Source organism: Hyperolius riggenbachi, chromosome 6 (genome assembly GCF_040937935.1).
Source record: "Hyperolius riggenbachi isolate aHypRig1 chromosome 6, aHypRig1.pri, whole genome shotgun sequence".
In the NCBI taxonomy this organism is placed as follows: domain Eukaryota; kingdom Metazoa; phylum Chordata; class Amphibia; order Anura; family Hyperoliidae; genus Hyperolius; species Hyperolius riggenbachi.
The window spans coordinates 219,647,438-219,667,669 of record NC_090651.1 but is presented as its reverse complement, the minus strand read 5'-3'; the positions used below and the strand labels follow the sequence as shown (position 1 = coordinate 219,667,669).

At 46.7% G+C, this 20,232-nt stretch overlaps 1 protein-coding gene across 6 annotated transcripts in view; it reads right to left on the bottom strand.

Moving 5' to 3' along the window:
• The window catches only part of PLEKHG5 (pleckstrin homology and RhoGEF domain containing G5), a 533,554-nt gene that overhangs the window by 342,701 nt on the left and 170,621 nt on the right, over positions 1–20,232 (bottom strand). Inside the window, exon 1 of one of the 6 annotated variants that reach the window (XM_068240440.1) lies at positions 735–754. The exons of the other annotated variants lie outside the window; for them this stretch is intronic. The gene's annotated coding sequence lies outside the window, so the exon portion shown is untranslated. Of the gene's footprint in view, positions 1–734; positions 755–20,232 lie in introns of those variants that run through there. 6 annotated transcript variants of the gene reach the window in all.

Sequence of the window (20,232 nt, the reverse complement as noted above, 5' to 3'; positions counted from 1 at the left end):
CAGTCAGTGTTAAGGGCTCTGGCAGCACTGGTGACACAAAACATTAGCTATACTGACTTCACTGACAGATGAAAGGATTTGTTGCTAATCGGATAAGTGTCTGTGTCTAGCTGATGTCTAAGAACTGTAACCCAGGCTATAGAGCAAAATAAGGCGAACTATGGAGCCAAACCAAGAACTACAATCATACGGGATTGTTATGAAGAAAGAATGCACCCTTATTATATAATATAAGAACATCAAAAGACACACAGCGGTTCTACTGCTACAGGCTTATGTTACATTTAATATCCTAGTTTATATTACTCTAACTTATTAAGGTATTATAGCATCACTATTCACCCAAATCAAAGACATACTGTATGTCTAAGGAGGGATGTCTCTGCTTTTTATTATTATGCATGTATGTACTGCTGATATCTTCCTCAGTGCTTTACACAGTGCAGTTAAGAATTATGCCACTAACTGTCCCTCAGAACAACTCACAATCTATTCCCTGCTGTAGGTCCCTATTTGAGAGGAATCAATTAAATAAAATATCTATGTTTTATGAATGTGGTGCTTGAAAGACACGCACACAAAACAACATACATACTACATACACTGTTAATATATAGTTATGTTTAGCAAGATTGATATCACTACTGAATAGGCATACACATTTTTTTTTAAAGCTCTAGTTCCAGATTTGTCACAGTTGACAAAGATGTATAGCAGACTATGTAATTACTCACATGATTTAAATAAATTTCAGAACATCTGTCTCATGATCCAAAGGTGCAAAGCTGCAAACCGAGTGGGAGTTTCTTCCTCTGCATGAAATTTCCTGACCAAGCCCACCTTTACCTCTGCACTCTCCTGTGCAGCACAAAGAGGAAGTGGGCGTGTCAGCTCTGTCCTCACAGGAAAAGACTGGCTGTGCCACTCCCAGCTCCTCTGACTACCTCCTGTGGGTGATGCTAGGATAAAGGGAGGAGCTTGGACAGAAGCAGGGCTGTTGTCCAGTCCAGTCAAGATGCATTTGACATTAGGATAGGAAGTCAATCACCATTGTAATCTCAGCTAGTCAGGTAATCAAAATGAATAAACAGAAAAAATGATTACTGTCCAGTGCATAAATCTTTGTGCACAGCAAATGATGACACAGTCCTTATAATGTGCACTAAAAAAGCACAAGCCTGAACTAGGGCTTTACAGGTGTATCTGTAATAATAATTATATGAATTGTAGAACTGTTGAATTGTTTTTAAAAGTACATCATCAGTATGATATTTGCTTCCTTACCTAGTTTGAGTCAGTAATCCAATATAAGCATGGAATCTGCAATTTAGTGATTAAATTAAAGTGAATCTCCCATGATGCATTTAATCTCAGTGAGCTTTATTTATTCCTTCCCTTGAGATGGAGCCCCCTCCACCGCTATCTGTGCTATTGCACTTGCACCCAGCGCTGCGTAATATGTTGGCGCTTTATAAATACAATAAATAAATAAATCTGTGATAAAACGTGCATTTCACACATACAGACACACATGGTGCGCAGAAAACTGACAGAGGAGTGTGCTCCCAGCCTCAGCTTCTTATTACACTCACTCTGCCCATCTCTGATGGAGCAGAACTGGCTCTGCAGACTCCTCCGGCATCACTACAGTACACAGCACTTTGGAAGGGGGTGGAGAGGCTGTACACAAGACCCTGCCGCACACTGAATAGGAACTGTCTATAAAACTTTGTATGTTTCCTTACCAGTGGCTGAGCAGATGATGCAGTCATTAGAACAATTGTGCAGAGAGCACAAGTTTTTTCTCTCCATGCCCTTAGTTGTTAGCCTCTCAGGACTTCCACCCCACACAGGGCCCCCTGTGGCTTCTGGGCCCCCTGCAGCTGCATCCCTTGCAGGGTCTACTGTTATGCCCCTAATCGCATGTTTCTGCAAATGTTCTTTTTAGTTGTGCAATGTGTGTTAGATCACAAAGCAATGCAACATCTCAGTGTAAAACTAGCCTAAAGCTATGTACACATTTGTAAGAATTGTCGCCCATTAGGGATCGAGAAACAATCCCTCGGGCGACAATTCAAGGAACTATGCTGTACAGACAAATCCCCAGCTTTGAAGCCAGCGATGTGCTCTGTTGCTATAGAGGTGGCGGATGGACAATGATCGGCGGACAATGGAGTGGCTTTATTCAGTGGGGGGGGGGGGGGGGGGGAGTGAGGGGGGAACTAGTAAAAAGCATTGTGAACGGTCGTGCTTGGGCTTCAGGGATCATTAAAAATCCGATGGGATGGATCTTTAACAATGCCTGAGCAATATCGAACGGAAGGTGCTGTACACACATAACAATCGTCGGCTGAAACCAGAGCTGTGGAGTCGGAGTCGGAGTCGTGGAGTCGGGGCAATTTTGGGTGCCTGGAGTCGGAGTCGGGAAAAAATGCACCGACTCCCACTCCTAATGAATTTAAACTGTAATTAAAATAGAAAATATGATAAAATGTGCTATTTCTCAGATAATAGTCATCATAAATAATTTATACATACAGTAATAGCTGTGCTTAGTCCACAAAAATGAAATAGACCAATCAAAATTAGTTACTTGTGCTGCTTCAATAAAGCAGTCCCTGTATTTTTAAAGTCAGATATACAGATCTGATTGTGACTGTATATATGATGTGTACACAGGAATCTCTTATATATATGAAATAACATCTATGCTGTAAGTATAAAGCCTGATGTGTAGCCGTGTCACTAATAGAGATGGTCAATGAGATGGAAATAATTCTGCTTTGATTCTGATTTATGCAAATGTAAGCACTCTCTTTACTCATGAAATCAAATAATTTGATACGTTGTTAAAGTTTGGTTTGGTGACTACGAATTAAATGGTACCTGAGAAGGATTAAAAGTTTTATACATACCTGGGGCTTCTTCCAGCCCCCTTCAGGCTAATCAGTCCCTTGCTGTCCACCTCCACCACCTGGATCTTCTGCTATGAGTCCTGGTAATTCAGCCAGTCAGCTCAGTCTGGCCACATGCCGCTTCCACAGCCAGGAGCGTTCTGCACCTGCGCAACAGTGCTGTGCAGGTGTAGTACGCTCCCGGCGGCGGAGTGTGTGCATGCGCATTATGCCAGACTGGCTCAAGTACCTGGACTCATAGCAGAAGATCCAGGTGGCGGAGGAGGACAGTGAGGGACTGATTAGCCTGAAGGGGGCTGGAGGGAGCCGCAGGTATGTATAAAACTTTAATTTCATCTGTCTCAGGTTTACTTTGTTACACAGTAGTACTATACACTACATATGTACTCCCCACAGAGCTGCAGGGAATCCACTGAGAATGTTGTGCACATTGAACACGTTGTGCACATTGAACACAGAGGTGTTGTCTATCACCCATTAACCTGGTTCAGATTGTGCATGAAGAATGTGTAATAGAGGAAGAATCTCCTTATTCCCCTGCAGAGTACCTGCACATCACTCTTACATGTGCCCACAGTCACATTGCCTAGGGCCTGATCCATGTTCAGATGTGTAAGAGAGGAAGAATCCCCTTATTCCCCTGCAGAGTACCTGCACATCATTCTTACATGTACCCACAGTCACATTGCCTAGGGCCTGATAGATGTTCTTGGTTCCGGTCTGTACCTTTTACAAGTACTCTTACCAAGGACTAGTTTTAGTCTATGACTAAAGGGAATAAATATGGCAGTCTCCATATCCTTCTCACTTCAGTTGTCTTTTAAAATTCCTAAGCGTTGGCAGTTAAGAGACGCATTTCATGTTACATACTTTCAATCAACAAGATTGTAATATGCAAATTAGAGGAGTCGGAGTCGAGGAGTCAGAGTCGGTGGAATCCTAAACTGAGGAGTCAGAGTCGGTGGATTTTTGTACCGACTCCACAGCCCTGGCTGAAACGGTCGTTGTCTGCCCTATCAGAAAGCGGTTATCGCGTGTGTGTATATTGCTTCAGTCATCCCTGCAATCTAATTGTCCAGGTTTTATAAATACTTTCCTCTGTAGGCTTTATTTAAAGAGAACCTGTACTGAGTAAAAATATTTAAAATAAGCACATGAGGTAACTTCAAATGAACATTACATAGTTACCTTGCCATCAGTTCCTCTTAGAAGCTCACCATTTTCTTCTGACAATAATCCCTTCCAGTTCTGACAAGATTTTGTCAGACCTGAAATATAACAGTTGCTGTCAGTAAAATATCAGTTGCTGTCAGTTATAGCTGAGAGGAAAACTGATGTACCAGGTAATGTCCATATTTCCCTACGGCTCAAGTGGGCGATGTTACAGTTTAACTGTGTGCTGACCAGAAAGCTGTTATGGGTAATGGCCATTTTCAAAATGGAGGACGGAAAATTCCCTTGATCACAGTGAACAAACAGGACGCAGGAGAGGAGAAAGAGATTGAGGAGTAGACTACATGGAAGGTAAGTATGACTTGTGTATGTTTATTTTGACTTTTAATGTTCAGTTCAGGTTTTCTTTAAGTGGCATTTCCTTTTCGTCAGTTAGAAAAAGTGGCAGTAAATAATTTCTGTTATCATTAAACATCTGTGCTGTTTTGATTTTTTTACTGTATAGAAAGATGTGTAGATGGAAAAAAATATATATAGGGCAAAGTGTATTCTGCAAATGCTGTTTACAGCCGTGGCATGTGAGTTATGGAAAAGTATGAGGCAGCTGAAGATTGAGGAGTCATGTGTGCTTGATCTCGGAAAAGATTGATATTTGCTTACTGTACTCAATAATTGATTGGGGAATATTAATGGTTTTACTACTTTGCACTGCTCAGTGTTTCGCAGATTTCATCAGAAATCTTATTATTGTCACGCTGCCACCACAAGCATGGTTTGGCTCAGTGCGGTACAAAGCTATGTGATGTGTGATTATTCGCTACTCTCCTTTGAGTACGTTTGATAAATGACCAGCCTTTTATAGTCAATTGAGAAAGACTTTTGTTAAACATTTATTCTTTTCTTTTAGTTATTTTCTTTGATTTGATATTTTGATTGATTTTTCGATGCAAAGCATTGTGTATGGTAGCTTTACCACCGGTTGATTGATTCTGAAGTAATGAATTATCTCTTGCTTCCACAAATGTCTCTGTGTGCCTTAACTATTATGGAGTAACCAAGCAGCTCAGGGTGACCCAAACTACTAGGACTGTATTCAGTGGTAGTGCATTGTGGGTAACCACAAATGTTCACTTATAACTGCATTATTGCAAATTTCCTTCTGTTTTAAGAAGGCAAATTACACCAAGCTTAACTATTATGGTAAAAATGTTTTCATTTTTTTTTATTAGATAATTTCGTTTGATTATTCCGCTAAATCGAATATAAAGATTTTTCCAACATGTCTGATTGGATTTTTATTGACAAAAAATATGATAATCGTTCGTTTTTCTTGATGAAAAAAAGGGATCCCTTCTGACTTTCATTCAATTCGATCGTTTTGGTCAAATAAATGGGAAAAAAAATAACATTTTTATTGTATTGTGTATGGGCACCATTAGCATGATTGCTGTGAACTAACTTCTAATTTTCTGTAAGGTCACCAATTAATGTTGACACGTGAGCATTTCATATGATTGTACAAGATGTTAGCATTAAATAATTATCTAATCGAATGGGATTGAGAATCATCCCTATAAGCACTGCTGCCACCTGCTGTAAGATGCTGGTATTGCACGTGACTCCTGTCATTCCTTACTTCAGAAGCAATGCTTGTGTGGAAAAAAATTATTGTTTTACAGTTATAAGAAAACTGCATATTAACACGCCTAAAAAGAAATCGTTGTCATGCAATAAACATAGCACCCAATAAGCCATCAGCATTTATGACTGAAAAACAGGTGAGACAAAGCAAGCAACTGGTTAGATGAATTAATTCACCACTAAAACATCTGATGACTAGAGATGTCGCGAACGGTTCGCCTGCGAACGGTTCCAGGCGAACTTTGGGGGTTCGCACTTTTGCGGAAGTTCTATTCGCCCCATAATGCACTATGAGGGTCAACTTTGACCCTCTGCATCACAGTCAGCAGGCACATTGTAGCCATTCAGGCTACACTAAGCCCTGGAGCCCCCCCCCCCCCCCTTATATAAGGCAGGCTGCGGCGGCCATTAGCCTCACTCGTGTGCCTGCTAGAGACAGACTAGGGACAGCTGCTGCAGACTTGTTCTTCTAGGGACAGATTAGTTAGCTTGCTCCTGGCTGATTGTTATTGCTTTTATAGCACCCCTCAATAGCTCGTCAGAGCTCATCCTGTACTTTTTTTTTTCTGTGTGTCAAACTGACACTTTTGTTGCATGCACAGCCTTGCTAATTGATAGTGTGTGTGCCACTGCCAGCAGCCCAGCACATTCAGTGACTACCTGTGTGTGTGACAGGGAGCTGAACATTGTACTGCCCAGTACTGCATATACCCAGTACCTGTTGTGTTTACTTAACCCACCTCATCACTGCATATACCTAGCTTTGTGTTAAGTGAACCCAGCTCACTGCATCTAACTACCTGTTGTGTTCAGAGAACCCAGCTCACTGCATCTAAGTACTTTTATTTGTTAGTTGAACCCAGCTCACTGCATCCAACTACCTGTTGTGTTCAGTGAACCCACCTCACTGAATCTAAGTACCTTTACTGTTCAGTGAACCCAGCTAACTGCATCTAACTACCTGTTGTGTTGAGTGAACCCACCTCACTGCATCTAAGTACCTTTACTGTTCAGTGAACCCAGCTCACTGCATCTTACTACCTGTTGTATTCAGTGAACCCAGCTCACTGCATCAAAGTACCTTTATTGTTCAGTGAACCCAGCTCACTGCATCTTACTACCTGTTGTGTTCAGTGAACCCAGCTCACTGCATCTAAGTACCTTTACTGTTCAGTGAACCCAGCTCACTGCATCTAAGTACCTTTACTGTTCAGTGAACCCAGCTCACTGCATCTTACTACCTGTTGTATTCAGTGAACCCAGCTCACTGCATCTAAGTACCTTTATTGTTCAGTGAACCCAGCTCACTGCATCTTACTACCTGTTGTGTTCAGTGAACCCAGCTCACTGCATCTAAGTACCTTTACTGTTCAGTGAACCCAGCTCACTGCATCTCACTACCTGTTGTGTTCAGTGAACCCAGCTCACTGCATCTAAGTACCTTTATTTGTTAGTTGAACCCAGCTCACTACATCGAACTACCTGTTGTGTTCAGTGAACCCACCTCACTGAATCTAAGTACCTTTACTGTTCAGTGAACCCAGCTAACTGCATCTAACTACCTGTTGTGTTGAGTGAACCCACCTCACTGCATCTAAGTACCTTTACTGTTCAGTGAACCCAGCTCACTGCATCTTACTACCTGTTGTATTCAGTGAACCCAGCTCACTGCATCAAAGTACCTTTATTGTTCAGTGAACCCAGCTCACTGCATCTTACTACCTGTTGTGTTCAGTGAACCCAGCTCACTGCATCTAAGTACCTTTACTGTTCAGTGAACCCAGCTCACTGCATCTAAGTACCTTTACTGTTCAGTGAACCCAGCTCACTGCATCTTACTACCTGTTGTATTCAGTGAACCCAGCTCACTGCATCTAAGTACCTTTATTGTTCAGTGAACCCAGCTCACTGCATCTTACTACCTGTTGTGTTCAGTGAACCCACCTCACTGCATCTAAGTACCTTTACTGTTCAGTGAACCCAGCTCACTGCATCTCACTACCTGTTGTGTTCAGTGAACCCAGCTCACTGCATCTAAGTACCTTTATTTGTTAGTTGAACCCAGCTCACTGCATCCAACTACCTGTTGTGTTCAGTGAACCCACCTCACTGAATCTAAGTACCTTTACTGTTCAGTGAACCCAGCTAACTGCATCTAACTACCTGTTGTGTTGAGTGAACCCACCTCACTGCATCTAAGTACCTTTACTGTTCAGTGAACCCAGCTCACTGCATCTTACTACCTGTTGTATTCAGTGAACCCAGCTCACTGCATCAAAGTACCTTTATTGTTCAGTGAACCCAGCTCACTGCATCTTACTACCTGTTGTGTTCAGTGAACCCAGCTCACTGCATCTAAGTACCTTTACTGTTCAGTGAATCCAGCTCACTGCATCTAAGTACCTTTACTGTTCAGTGAACCCAGCTCACTGCATCTTACTACCTGTTGTATTCAGTGAACCCAGCTCACTGCATCTAAGTACCTTTATTGTTCAGTGAACCCAGCTCACTGCATCTTACTACCTGTTGTGTTCAGTGAACCCAGCTCACTGCATCTAAGTACCTTTACTGTGCAGTGAACCCAGCTCACTGCATCTTACTACCTGTTGTATTCAGTGAACCCACCTCACTGCATCTAAGTACCTTTACTGTTCAGTTAACCCAGCTCACTGCATCTTACTACCTGTTGTATTCAGTGAACCCAGCTCACTGCATCTAAGTACCTTTATTGTTCAGTAAACCCAGCTCACTGCATCTTGCTACCTGTTGTGTTCAGTGAACCCAGCTCACTGCATCTAAGTACCTTTATTGTTCAGTGAACCCAGCTCACTGCATCTTACTACCTGTTGTGTTCAGTGAACCCAGCTCACTGCATCTAAGTACCTTTACTGTTCAGTGAACCCAGCTCACTGCATCTAAGTACCTTTACTGTTCAGTGAACCCAGCTCACTGCATCTTACTACCTGTTGTATTCAGTGAACCCAGCTTACTGCATCTAAGTACCTTTATTGTTTAGTGAACCAAGCTCACTGCAGCTTACTACCTGTTGTGTTCAGTGAACCCAGCTCACTGCATCTAAGTACCTTTACTGTTCAGTGAACCCAGCTCACTGCATCTTACTGCCTGTTGTATTCAGTGAACCCACCTCACTGCATCTAAGTACCTTTACTGTTCAGTTAACCCAGCTCACTGCATCTTACTACCTGTTGTATTCAGTGAACCCAGCTCACTGCATCTAAGTACCTTTATTGTTCAGTAAACCCAGCTCACTGCATCTTACTACCTGTTGTATTCAGTGAACCCAGCTCACTGCATCTAAGTACCTTTATTGTTCAGTAAACCCAGCTCACTGCATCTTACTACCTGTTGTGTTCACTGGACCCAGCTCACTGCATCTAAGTACCTTTATTGTTCAGTGAACCCAGCTCACTGCATCTTACTACCTGTTGTGTTCAGTGAACCCAGCTCACTGCATCTAAGTACCTTTATTGTTCTGTGAACCCAGCTCACTGCATCTTACTACCTGTTGTGTTCAGTGAACCCAGCTCACTGCATCTAAGTACCTTTATTGTTCTGTGAACCCAGCTCACTGCATCTTACTACGTGTTGTGTTCAGTGAACCCAGCTTACTGCATCTAAGTACTTTTATTGTTCAGTAAACCCAGCTCACTGCATCTTACTACCTGTTGTGTTCAGTGAACCCAGCTCACTGCATCTAAGTACCTTTATTGTTCAGTGAACCCACCTCACTGCATCTAAGTACCTTTTTTGTTCAGTGAACCCACCTCACTGCATCTAAGTAACTTTACTGTTCAGTGAACCCAGCTCACTGCATCTAACTACCTGTTGTGTTGAGTGAACCCAGCTCACTGCATATACCTAGCATCCCCCCGAGATGGACAAAATGGACAAACCAGGTAGAGGAAGAGGTAGAGGCAGACCCAGAGGAAGGCCACCAGGCACCGGCAGGTCTGTGCGAGGTGGTGTTGCTGTGAGTTCGTGCGGACCTAGCCCAAAATACAATGTTAAGAAGAAGGCACGTGCCATCACTTCCCAAGATCAGGACGTGCTTGACTATTTAACACAGAACACCTCATCTCCCGCAGCCACCAGCGCTACAACAAGCACCACATCTGCTGCATTTGACACTTCGTAGGAGTTATTTGGTGGTTCACACCCACTACTGCAACAACAACAAGAAGGCGCAGGTACACCACCACCTCATACGTCTGAGTTAGGTGGCAATAGTATGGGTGTAATGTGTGAGGAGAGGGATGATCAACCACCTGAAGTTGGTGCAGTTGAGGAGGTGTCTGAGGAAAGCGAAGCTGGCCAGGAGGATTATGATGACGATTATACGGTTACCACATATGTTCCCGGTAGAGGAGATGACCATGGGGACAGTTCAGAGGAGGAGTCAGAGAGGAGTAGGAGGAGACAACTCTATGATAGAAGCAGAGGGAGCTCGTCCTCAGAAACAGCTGGGGGCAGTGTCCGGCGCCATGTATCGCCAGCTATGGCCAGCCAGCCATCATGCCCTTCAACGTCAGCTGCTGATGCCACCGTAGCACCATCACCCCAGGGGGTTCAGCGGTTTGGAAATTTTTTCACGTGTGTGTCTCAGATCGGAGCAAAGCCATCTGTTGTCTCTGCCAGCAAAAGCTGAGCCGTGGAAAGGCCAACTCTCACGTAGGGACAAGTGCCTTACGAAGGCACCTGGAGAGAAGGCATAAACAGCTATGGCAAGAACACCTGAGGAAAAGCAGCACCCCCTTAAAAGACAAGCCACCCTCCTTCAGGTACATCGTCTTCATCCACTTTCTCCCTTGCACCTTCACAGCCACCCTCCTCTACACCGCCTCTTCCCTTCAGCGGTTCCTTCTCCTCTGCCCACAGCAGTACCCAGCTGTCCATGAAGGAAGTATTTGAGCGTAAGAAGCAAATGTCTGCCAGTCACCCTCTTGCCAGGCGTCTGACAGCTGGTGTGGCGGAACTATTAGCTCGCCAGCTATTACCATAAAAGCTGGTAGAGTCGGAGTTTTTCCGTAAGTTTGTGGCCATTGGTACACCGCAGTGGAAGATACCAGGCCGCAATTATTTTTCACAAAAGGCCATACCCAAACTGTACCGTGCAGTTGAGAGGCAAGTGGTGTCATCTCTGGCACACAGCGTTGGGTCAAGGGTCCACCTGACCACGGATGCCTGGTCTGCCAAGCACGGGCAGGGCCACTACATTACATACACAGCCCATTGGGTCAACCTGGTGACCGATGGCAGCAAGCAGGGAGTACGTGGCTGCGCAGCAGACTGACTTGTCACACCTCCACGGCTTGTTGGCAGGCCTCCAGCCACCTCCTCTCCACCTGCTACCACCGCTTCGCTGTCATCATCCTCCTCCTCCTCCTTGGCTGGTGCCGCGATCTCCTCTCCAGCTACACAGCCCCAGCACCCCAGGGCCTATGCTGCATGCCAGGTACGACTGTGTCACGCAGTGTTAGACATGTCTTGTCTGAAAGCGGAGAGTCACACTGGAGCAGCTCTCCTGGCTGCTCTTAACAAACAGGTGGAGCAATGACTGACCCCGCACAAGCTTGAGATTGGCAACGTGGTGTGTGACAACGGCAGCAATCTCTTTGCTGCGTTGAATTTGGGAAAGCTGACACACATACCCTGCATGGCACATGTGCTGAATCTGGTCGTGCAAAGATTTGTGTCCAAGTACCCAGGCTTAGAGGACGTCCTGAAGCAGGCCAGGAAGTTGTGTGGGCATTTCAGGTGCTCTTACAAGGCCATGGCACGCTTTGCGGACATTCAGTGTTGAAACAACTTGCCGGTGAGACGCCTGATTTGCGATAGCCCGACTTGCTGGAATTCCACCCTGCTGATGTTCTCTCGCCTGCTAGACCAGGAGAAAGCCGTCACCCACTACCTGTATCATTACAGTACAAGGACACAATCTGGGAGGATGGGGATGTTGTGGCCCAACAACTGGACACTGATGCGAAATGCATGCAGGGTCATGGAGCCCTTTGAGGAGGTGACCAAACTGGTGAGTCGCGATGAGGGCACCATCAGCGACTTGATCCCCTACGCCTACTTCCTGGAGCGTGCCGTGCGTAGAGTGGTGGATACAGCTGTGGAGGAGCGTGAACGAGAAGAGTTACGGCAGCAGGAGTCGTGTGAGCCATTTACACCCGAACCCGATGTTCCCACAACACCTGCGGCAGCAGAGAGGGGGGAGGAGGAGGAGGAAGAAGAGGAGTCGTGTGGGGAAGGAGAGGAGTCAGACTCTGATGATGGTGATGATGAGGAAGGTGTTTCTGTGGAGGAGGAAGAGGCGGCGGAAGAAGAACAACCGCGGCAGCCGTCACAGGGGGCTTCTGCTGCTCCACGTTTCGTGCTATTGTTCGTGGCTGGGGGGAGGAAGAGGAGTTGCATCCCATCACTGAGGAAGAGCAAGAGGAGATGGAGAGTACGTCTGCATCCAGCTTTGTGCAGATGTCCTCTTTCATGTTGTCCAGCCTGTTGAGGGACCCCCGTATCAAAAAACTCAAGGGGAATGACCTGTACTGGGTGGCCACGCTACTAGACCCTCGGTACAGGCACAAAGTGGCAGACCTGTTACCAACTCAACACAAGGCGGAAAGGATGCAGCACTTGCAGAACAAGCTGTCGATGATGCTTTACAATGCGTTTAAGGGTGATGTGGCTGCACAACGCAATCAAGGAACCACTGGCAGTAACCCTCCTCCTCCCAAGTCCACGCAGGCAAGGACAGGACGCTCCAGCGATCTCAGGGTGATGTCGGACATGCGGACGTTCTTTAGTCCAACTCCTCGCCATAGTCCTTCCGGATCCACCCTCCACCAACGCCTGGACCGGCAGGTAGCCGACTACCTGGCCTTGAGTGTGGATGTAGACACTGCGAAAAGCAACAATGAACCCTTGGACTACTGGTTGCGCAGGCTTGACCTGTGGCCAGAGCTGTCCCAATTTGCCATACCACTTCTCTCTTGCCCTGCCGCAAGCGTCCTGTCAGAAAGGACCTTCAGTGCAGCTGGAGGCATAGTTACTGAGAAGAGAAGTCGCCTAAGTTACGACAGTGTTCAGTATCTGACCTTTATCAAAATGAATGAGAAATGGATCACGAAGGGCTACTGCATGACTGAAGACTAAGTCAGTCCCCACACACAGCATCTCTGCCTGCAGGCCGCTTGCCTTCTCCGCCACCACCAACAGGGTCCAGGACTCTAGGCGGATTCCTGAATTTTTGAGGCCGCTGCTAGCAGCGGCCGCTACACAAATTTTTCTGGTGCGTGTACATGCCTGGCTAATTTTTCTGGCTGCACTGCAGGCGGCTGCAACAAAAAAACAAAAGGCATGTACATGTGCCCATCCCCCTTCTTGATCATTACCTTGCCGCGGTGAAGGGGCTTGCGTATCACAATGAAGCAATGACCGCCGGCTATTTGAGTGTCTCGGGTGGGGGTGGCACACAAAAGATAATAAGGTCGTTGCTTCATTGTGGTCAGACCAAATTTGATCAGCTGGACAGTCACTGTTGTTCTATCATTGAGCTACCACAGCCCGGCGACCATATGGGCTTGAAAAACGCCACGGCCTACACTCTGGCCATGTTGCGCACCAGTCCAGCACGGCCGTCACTACGCAAACAGCTGTTTGCGGTGCGTTACACAGTGAGTTTGGTGTGTCAGTGTGAAGCAGAACTCTAATTACACTCCCTGATTGATGTATACCCATGCAAGATGTTTGAAAGCACTTTAAGCCTGCAATTTAGCATTTAATGTGATTTCTGCCCTTAAAACGCTGCTTTGCGTCAAATCCAGATTTTTCCCCGGGACTTTGGGCATGTATCCCACTCCGCCATGCCCCCCTCCAGGTGTTAGACCCCTTGAAACATCTTTTCCATCACTTTTGTGGCCAGCATAATTTTTTCTATTTTTCAAAGTTCACCTCCCCATTGAAGTCTATTGCGAAGGTTCGCGAACGTGGTTCGCGAACCGAAAATCGGAGGTTCGCGACATCTCTACTGATGACACAAACTATGAAGACTGCGGCTATTCTGCAGCCAGTTATGCAATTCATGACTGTTTGAATCCAGGAACTGACCCATTCTGCACACCTACAACTGATCAGTGCTGTGTGGTGGCACATGGAGCAGAAATTGCTGACTGAGTGAAGTGCTTCTCACTGTCAAAAATGAGAGTCTGCTCTGTTTAAGCCCATGAGTGTGGGGCTCCATCATCTGAACAATACCAGCTGACGTGTATCTTAACATTGGTTTACAGAAGGCTCCAAAACATCTTCAATCAAGATTTAACAAAGACATCAGAAGATTGCCTCTAATGGGTAAGCTTCTAAAGCCCCGTCTACATGAAGTGATCCGGCGGCTCGATTAGCTGCCGGATCGCCTCTGCCGCGTCCCCGCCGTGTCCCCGCTCGCCCGGTTGTGCGCCGTATTCAGTCCCCCCTCGTCCCCGCGCTGTGCCGCTTATCTTCCGCTCGATTCCCTGCCATTGTCCCCTCGCGGGGAACGAGCAGGGAATCGGCGGTGGCGAGATCTGACCTGTCGGATCTTATCAATCGAGCCGCATTAGCGGCTCGATTGATAAGTCACATCGCTCCGTGTAGACGTAGCATAAGACATGGATTTCACAGGAGTGTATTAGGCCTCATTCACATCTATGCAGTGCAGATGGCCGTGCTATCGGAATGCAACACGTAGGATCACACACCGCCTGCGCCGCTACCCGTTGCGCTGCTGATCCCATTCATTGACAGTGAATGGGTCAGCTCTGCGCTAGCAGGCAGAATGCATGAAGCAGTACACAAGTGCATCATAGCGCATCGTACTGCTGTGCAGCGCTTTTGATGTGAATGGCAGAAGGGCTTTGACACGTCATACGGGCTTCCAAATGCACACGGAAGCGCGTATGATGTGAACGAGCCCTTAAGGAAAACCTCCTCCTGATGAATGAGTAAATTCGGTTCCTGCGCAATGCAGCATACACGCTCATACGCAGATCATCCGGAGGCTTCCTCTATTGCATAGAGGTTTAAAAAGAATGTAGAGCTGGAGCTAACAAATTGTCTACTGCATTCTGCTAGATGACACAGGAGGTTTTAAATCCTAACAAATGGTCTTACCCTTCTCTACTACTACTACTACTACTACTACTACTACTACTACTACTACTACTACTACTACTACTACTACTACTACTACTACCACACACACGCACGCACGCACGCACGCACACACACACACACACACACACACACACACACGTACGTACGTACGTTTGTCTTACCCATACTTTGTCCCATTGACTTATTGTGACTGTGACAGAAAATTAAATAAGCCCCTCCCCCCATGAGGACCACTAAGAAAGTATTAGGGCCTATTAGCGCCTAAAGAGACCAAAAATAAATAATTCTACTTTGAAGTAAACCTGGAGTCACATTAAGAAAAAAGTTATCGCAGTAGGGGGAAGCCTCTGGATGGTCTTCCAAAGCTGGGACTCCTTTTGCAATCTTTGAAGATTGCTCTTGGCTGCACTCCCTTCAGCTCTTTTTTGCCGCATACGAGTGGCTCCAGTGCTACTGTGCAGGCTCGACTGTCCGTATATCCGCGCAGTGTGGCTGCACTTCTACACGAAAGGAAGCAAGACCACAAAGAGGGTCACACCCGGCAGCAGTGGGGTTGTGGACATTGGGGAGCTTAACTCCTCAGCGCATGGCATGGATCGGTTCTATGGAATAGAGCTTAGGGTGGCCACTAACGATCCAATCTTTTTCTTCCAACCTTACCATTTCTATGTAATATAAGGGAACTGCCGATAGTATCCATTCAGTATATTCACTCAGTTTACTCTTCCATTACATAGATTTGGTAAGATTGGATGAAAAAGATTGAATCGTTAGTGGCCACCCTTAGACCAGCACTACGGAATACCCAGATAACTCATGGTGACGTAGAACCACTAGGAAAGTATAAGGGACTTATAGAGACCGAAAAGCTCTCTACATACTAATAAAATAATTCTAGATATAAATTTGCCTTCCGATAACAGAAGAAGCTATACCTTCTGTTTTATATTTAGCATGGCTTTTTTTTTTTTAATAAGAGGGCGTTTTTGGTCTCTATAAGCCCCTTATACTTTGCTAGGGGTTCTGGGTCATCATGAGCTATCTGGGTATTCCGAAGTATTGGTCCAAATCCTATTTCTTGGAACTTTTTACTCCATGCCATGCACCAGTGAAGAGCAGAAACAACAGTATGCATGTTGGATTGGTGTGGCTCTGTACAAGTTAGAAGCTATGGCTCACTGTACACCAGTGGTTATGGATGTGTGCCTAGCTTTTAGGGGCATGAAGAGATGGTTTGCCTATACAGTAGCGATGCATCATGGGAGATTTGTCTTGCTGAATTATTGCAAATGTCTTCTGTTTTAAGAAGGCAAATTTATGTACACCCTGTATTTATTTGAGTTTCCTCTAAAAACTCCAACTTCTTACTCCATCTCAAAAACGAAACAGGTGCTTTCGGCGTTCGGCAGTCAGCATCAGGTACCAAAACTAGGCACCCTATAGCAGCAATGTTATGCTACATGGGGCACGTAAGAGTAATTCAGGGCTCCGGCTATCACCGCACCCCACATTATACCTCCCTCCAAGTTGTGATGACTCCGAGGTAGAATAGTATTTAACGCCACCGTGGAGTTTAGCAGCAGCAAGGTGAGCCATACAAAGTTCATACTTTTGTATCTCCCTTCCAAAGAAAATGGCCTTAGATCATGTTAGGGACTGTGTTTGTAGTAGGGAATAGCTTGTGATCCCTTCTAGTGGACTGTTCGTAACATGACTGTAAAGTCTGCAGAAGATGTCAATGTTGTATAAATACATGATAGTAATAAAAGGTGCATACAAGTCTTTCAAGAAATGAACACACACTTGACAGTTATGCATATATAGAAGATAACATGTATTTTCTAAACCAGGCATGTCCAAAGTCCGGCCCAGCGGCCAAATGTTACCCATTGAGCCATTTTGGTGGCCCCCAAAGCTCTCTACAGTTGTTAATTCCATGCGGCCTGGAGGTTGCAGCTGCATTGCCGCATGCAGGGGCCAGCAGCAGTAACAGCCAATGATTGCAACTGTCAGTGTGCTAAATGCACATGGTATATGGGTTATTTCCCATTTAAAGGTTTTGACAGAATGTCACAGGCATAGTGTACCTAACAGCAATCAGCAAAAATTGTGTTTAATTTTGCTAGTTTGGCCCCCTAGCACTCTTAAGAACGCGATATGGCCCAACAACTTTGGACACCCCTGTTCTAAACACTTTCAGCAGGTTACCTTACTCTATGCCTGGTGCCAGCACCAAATCCAAATCCAAAAAAGCTTTACTGGCAGGACCAAATACATTTAACATTGCCAAAGCAAAACAAAACATTAACATGGGGGGGGGGGGGGGGGGCATTGTGGCAATAAGAGAAGGATATAGGTATACAGTCCATAGGAGTGTGGAGGATGTAATAGATGGTATAGGGGGATGAGATATATAGTCCATAGGGGAGGGGGGTATAGGTATGCAGTCCATAGAGAAGGGGAGTATGGGGTTATACAGTCCATGTGGTATCATGTTCCTCTCAGTTGGTGGCAGGCAGTGATTTATCAGGCTGCTAATGGGTTATGCTGGGATGTAGCTCCATAGTGACTTCTGCCGAGGGTCTCAGTTTCTGGTCGGCTGCACCCCAGCCTAATCCTGGAGGTTCTATCAGGTCAGCGCTGTGGATGGACATTCTGTTCTCTAAAGAAAAAGAAACACTCCTTCCCCACTAATCTCTATCATTGTCTATGTCAGCCGCTGTCTCAGGTCAGCAAGTTGAAAGCCAATTTTCTATTTAGTTTTTCTAGCAAAGCCTCATGGTTTGCACGTAACTAGTGGTGGAAACAAAGGAAACTGCCTGAGCGCATTATCACTTCTAAGAACATATTGCTAAAAAAATGTTCTGGCCTCATCCAGATCTCTTCAGCACCATCAGTAAAATAAAGTGATACAAATTATTGTAGTGTCCTTATTCAATAAACAGTGATATTAAAAGTAAAATGAGAGAAACAGACTATTTCTTTCTAATTGCATGGATGCCACTTGCCAGTCTGCAAGGGCTGATCTTTTGGCTTCAGTAGTTCTTAAAGAGGATCTGTAACCAAGGGTTGAACATCATCCCAATCAGTAGCAGATATCCATTTTCCCATGAGAAATCTTTACCTTTACTAGAACAGATTATCAGGGGGCTCTGTATGGTTGATATTGTGGTGAAACCAGTGGCGGACATACCGGCGTGCAGGCCGTGCCGCCGCACGAGGGCCCCTGAAGTTCTGTTTTCTTCAGGGGCCCATTAAGTTTTTTTTTCTTTTAATATATATATTTTTTTATTATTTTTTCCCCCGGGGGGCCCCGACTCCTATCCTCCCTCCCTCTCTCCCTCACCTCGGGGGCTCCACTCCCGGTATGCGCGGCGGGAGAGCGGCAAATCCGGGTCTCCAGGCATGCGCTAGAGGGCTCAGCCGCTTGGTCTCCAATATGTCGACAGAGTTGGAGACATATTGGAGACCAAGCAGCGGAGCCCTCTAGCGTCTGCCTGGAGAGCCGAAGACTTCCTGTATTTGCCGCTCGCTCTCCCGCCGCGCATATCGGGAGGGGGGCCCTCCGAGGTGAGGAAGGAAGGGAGGGAGGGAGGATAGGAGTCGAGCCCCCCACCCGGATAGCTACTAAAAGGGCTACCTGCCTACCCACCCGGCTACCTAACCACCTACCCACCCGGCTACCTACCCACCCACCAGGCTTCCTACCTACCTACCCACCCGACTACTTAACCACCCACCAGGCTTCCTACCTACCTACCCACCCGGCTACTTACCCACCCACCAGGCTTCCTACCTACCCACCCAGCTACCTACCCACCCACCAGGCTTCCTACCTAACCACCCACCCGAGTACCTAACCACCCACCCGGCTACCTACCCACCCACCAGGCTACCTACCCACCCGGCTACCTAACCACCTACCCACCCGGCTACCTACCCACCCACCAGGCTACCTACCCACCGGCTACCTACCTACCTACCCACCCGGCTACCTAACCACCTACCCACCTGGCTACCTACCCACCCACCAGGCTTCCTACCTACCTAACCACCCACCCGACCACCTAACCACCCACCAGGCTTCCTACCTACCTACCCACCCGGCTACCTAACCACCTACCCACCCGGCTACCTACCCACCCACCAGGCTTCCTTCCTACCTACCCACCCGACTACCTAACCACCCACCAGGCTTCCTACCTACCTACCCACCCGGCTACCTACCCACCCACCAAGCTTCCTAACTACCCACCCAGCTACCTACCCACCCACCAGGCTTCCTACCTACCTACCCACCCGGCTACCTACCTAACCACCCACCCGGCTACCTACCTACCCACCCGGCTCCCTACCTAACCACCCACCCGGCTACCTACCGGGCTAGTTACCAACCCACCCACCAGGCTACCTACCCACCCACCCACCCGGCTACCCACCCACCAGGCTACCTACCTAAACCCGGCTACCTACCTAACCACCCACCCGGCTGCCTACCGGGCTAGTTACCAACCCACCCACCAGGCTACCCACCCACCAGGCTACCTACCCACCCACCCACCAGGCTACCTACCTACCCACCCACCCACCAGGCTACCTACCGGGCTAGTTACCAACCCACCCACCAGGCTACCTACCCACCAGGCTACCTACCCACCCACCCACCCACCAGGCTACCAACCCACTCACCCACCCACTCACCCACCAGGCTACCTATCCACCCAACCACCCATGGGAGCTGCACGGCGGATGGAGGCTGGGACAGGAGGTCTGCTGCTGCAGGTGAGTAAATGTTTTAGTTTTTTTATTTATATTAGCAGGTGTATGTTCTGGGCAGGTCTGCCACATGATTGCATGTATTTTCTGCGCAAATCTGCCGACATGATTGCACGTATTTTCTGGGCATATCTGCCGACTTGATTGCACGTATTTTCTGGGCATATCTGCCGACTTGATTGCACGTATTTTCTGGGCATATCTGCCGACTTGATTGCACGTATTTTCTGGGCATATCTGCCGACATGATTGCACGTATTTTCTGGGCATATTTGCCGACATGATTGCACGTATTTTCTGGGCATATCTGCCGACATGATTGCACGTATTTTCTGGGCACATCTGCCGACTTGATTGCACGTATTTTCTGGGCATATCTGCCGAAATGATTGCACGGATTTTCTGGGCATATCAGCCGAAATGATTGCACGTATTTTCTGGGCATATCTGCCGAAATGATTGCACGTATTTTCTGGGCATATCTGCCGACATGATTGCACGTATTTTCTGGGCATATCTGCCGACATGATGTGTATTTTCTTGAGAAAACCTGCAC